Genomic DNA, 3,947 nt, shown 5'->3' with positions numbered 1-3,947 from the left:
ACTTCATAGAGGAGCCTTTCAGATTGTTCGGTTTCCGATCTTTGTTGATTGCTAAGGTAGGGTTTCCCTACTCGATTTGTTTAATTAATTGGAGATGTTGTGATTGTCTTGTGTATAATTATTGTTATCACGATCATCGGAGGTTGGGTGTTGTGGAGACGTTGTTGGTGTGGTGGTGTTGTGACGGTTGTGGTGTTGTGACAGCTGTGATGCTGTGTGTGTGTGGTTGTGGTGGAGTCACTTGCGGGAGTGGATTCACACCCTAGTTCACCCTCCGTGGAACCCGTCACGGGAGGGGATGTGCACATTAAGGGACAAGGATTGTTAGTCGCTCGTTGATGAGCTGGACTAGGCGGGGATGGGCTGCGGTCACCCACTGGCGGCGAGGATTATCTGTTGCGATGGGTAATCTGGCAGGTCTACACACTTCGGTGTGTGGTCGGTTACTGTGTGTGAGATCGATGATCAGCTGGTGGTAATGTTTGTTGTCTTATATTGATTGAGTAATACTGGCCCCGTGTTGTTGTTTTGTAAAACCTGCGGTGATCCATTCGGGGATGGTGAGCAGATTGTGACAGGTGATACATTTATTGAGCTTGGGGCAGTCATGGGAGAGTCACCACGCTGGATTAGATGACACCATCACGAGCCTTAGTTATTGTTTTGGTAGTTGTTGCCCTTTGGATAATTCGTTTATTAGATTTTGGAGACTATGTAACATCTATAACTACCGTACATTAATAAATGTGTTTGGACTGTTGCTTTTGATATATACTAACCTCGGGCAACCGAGATGGTAACAACCTTTCATGCTGGGGTAGTCCTAGTAAGGTACCTTGGTATGAGGGGGTGTTACAATACTTCCAACTTCTTTCCACTTAGCGTTTCACCAAATTGGGGCACCGCGTCCAACAGGGCGCGGTGCAACAACTAGTAGTATGAAAAGAAAAAAGAGTGGCTTGAAATATTTCAGTACTAGTTTAGAACCCGTGCAAAGTTGCACGGGTATATATTTAGGCCTTGTGTAATTTCTTATTTAATATTATCTTATTTTAAGTGTATAACAATGAGCATTGACGTAAGAAATTAATGTTAAAAATATGAGAGATTTTTTTAAATTGTTTTGAGTCTATGTTAGGTCATTGAGTATATATATAAGTAAGGTAACACGAAAAAAATTCATTTTAATATATAGGTACGATGTATTGCTATTTGATTTAATTTTTTTGCATTTATATTAGGTCACTAAGAACATAAAATTAATTTTGGAGCGCTTACAGCCCGCACTTTTAAAACTCGATAATTGATTTCGCCAACGCTCAAACTACATTCACTCGCATAACGCACATAGATTTTGTTTAGTTGCATTTTCTTCTTTGTAAACTTTAAAAACATTCATCAATGGCAATACATAGATAAGATAAACATTGAAAAGTGATGCCCGACATTTCAACAATTTACGTAAAAAAAATAGCCCAAGCATGTAAGTTTAGTAAAGAATCAATTTAAAACTCAATAATTAATTCACCATAGATCAACTATGATATAAACAACCATATACTTCCTCCATTCTCATATGATGTACCCATTTTATTAAAATACTCCACTTATATATTCAACAAATGAATACATCATATAAAAACGGAGGAAGTATAATTAAAGAGACTAACTTAGTCTCCTTAGCTTCAACCTTCATTTGTACAATTATTTACACCCACAAAACTGCGAATTTCCTAATTATGCTATGTCAATGGACAGTAGTTATGCTGCACCAAGGGGCCAATAATCAAGGTATATATGCATTGCCGTCTTGTCTTTAAATCCTTTCAACCTTTAGATGCATTGCCTTCTAATTACTGCCAAAAACTCAAATTTCATAAAAGGATTAGCAAAGATGTGAATGATGAGCGTAAATATCATAAATGAACTATTCGTATGTAATTAGAACACGAAGAGGAAATTACAGAAAATTAATTCTGAAATACTATGTATAAATCAAAGTACACAAATTCTCATTAAAGACGGGCACTATCCGTCACAAGCTAAAGATGGATAGTGCCCCTTTCACAATATGCAAGTGACACTATCCATTGGGTGCTCCATTTCCCCCTCACTTGCCCTCCCACTTATCTTATTGTAAGAGTGAAACAAATTATGTTAGTTTCCATTCAGTGCAAGTAAAAGTACTAATATGTCACCATAACTACATGGATGTAGTCTCCGTACAAAGCAACTTGAATAGAAGATTTGATTCAACACTAAATAAGGGGAGCTAGATAAATATAGCTAATTTACAATGGCTCAAGATAAATTAAGCAAAAAATGCTCTATCTCATTATATGTCCCTATTTTCTACGGAGTATATGGTCTACCTACTGTTAAACCCTCTTTCATTTAAGGCGATCAAAAATTTGTTAAAATTATATGCAACATAAGTTATTGGACCCAAGGAAAAAGAAATGTCAGCAAAAGAGATAATAAAGTAATTTAAAAAATTATGATTAAATAAGCATAAATAAAACTCAACTTAAAATAAATAGTAGTAACAAATTGATTAGACTTTTACAGTTTTACCAAAGCTGTATAACAATGTCAAAACTGGCCTTCTTTAGAGGTGAACTTCAATGCAAGACACGGAACACTTAATAGGAAATGAGTATGAAAAAGATTTTGCAGAAGAGAGAACATCGGAGAAAGAATAAGTGCTCGAAATGATAAGGGAATGAAAAAGCGGAATTTGTGACGCATAAGAGAGATGGGAACCAAGAATTTCACAAACTTGTGATCCTTGGATGACAAATTAAGAAAGACCAACCAACAAAATTACTCTCGTGACACTTATCATAACATAGATGTTTAGCAGTAAATAATTGAAAGAATTGTAAAAAAAACCTACTGAGTAAAATGATAAATGATAAGTTCTACGGTCCACAATCAAATCCTCTACTTTCAAGGAGCGCATGCGCAACCACAATTTTGGGTTTCATAATGAAATTGTTTTATAAAATATGGTATCAAAATAAGGAGTCCTGCATGCCTCCTAATCTCCTATATGACTAAATAATATACTCAAGAGTAAATAGATAAAAATTAATAGATTACTATACACACCTGGTTATATCATGTATAAGCCCTTGAAAATTTCTCTCAAAGAGATGCAAAGTTCGAGCACCTGTTATCATGATTCAAGAAACTCATGAGTAAAACAACACGGGGTAACTTTGTTTAGGATAACGCATAATCATTATTAGGAGTTAAGACATACCCCAACGACATAACATGGCTAATTACTGTAATTAGCAATAACAAATTCCCGACATCTTTGAATTTTTACATCCTGCAAATCAAAAGTATCAAAAGTACCTGGAGTGTTTAATGCACGACGACGGGGTCACAATGACACTAACTAGAGTCAAAACCGATACCGGACCAAAAACCGACTCAAAAATTCAAATCCCGACTCCAACAACGAGTCAAACCGAGTCAACCACAAAAAACTAACCATTTCAAACCTTTTATACTAGAAGACCCACGACGTGGCTCGCGCCTCTTTGACCCACGTCAATCAAAACTCACACAACCACTCATTTTCCTATAAATACCCCTCAAATGCCCCCATTTGAGAACTCACGCGAGTGTCCGCCCCCTCTTTTCTCCCTTAAAATTCTCGACTCGACTTCTTAAGTCACAATCCGACGCGTATTTATGACCTACCGATCGTAAATACAAGCCTTACAAATTGTTTGGTACCGTCATCGTGCATTAAATCACTTGACCGACCATTTCGACCACTACACCGTCACTAATCTTAATAAAACACTCTTTTTACCTACTAAAACGGTTTTAAACCGAGTCTTTTCCGACAAAACGAGTTGTTACACTTACGTCGGTTTCTCGCCATAACCAAACATGTAAGTATGAGGGTGTAAAAATCCTTCTTTTATCTT

At 36.7% G+C, this 3,947-nt stretch overlaps 1 long non-coding RNA gene across 1 annotated transcript; it reads right to left on the bottom strand.

Annotated features, from left to right (window-relative positions):
• Positions 1 to 1,523: 1,523 nt before the first annotated feature.
• Positions 1,524 to 3,329, bottom strand: LOC141626992 (uncharacterized). Its single transcript, XR_012536554.1, has 3 exons — positions 3,266 to 3,329; positions 3,112 to 3,172; positions 1,524 to 1,856 (listed from the first exon to the last, which is right to left on the bottom strand). It is a non-coding gene; the product is annotated as an uncharacterized LOC141626992 (long non-coding RNA).
• Between the last annotated feature and the right edge of the window lie 618 nt (positions 3,330 to 3,947).

The sequence above is a fragment of the Silene latifolia genome, chromosome Y (assembly GCF_048544455.1).
Source record: "Silene latifolia isolate original U9 population chromosome Y, ASM4854445v1, whole genome shotgun sequence".
In the NCBI taxonomy this organism is placed as follows: Eukaryota; Viridiplantae; Streptophyta; class Magnoliopsida; order Caryophyllales; family Caryophyllaceae; genus Silene; species Silene latifolia.
Note: the sequence above shows the minus strand (reverse complement) of the source record. Positions and strands in the feature narration are given on the sequence as shown.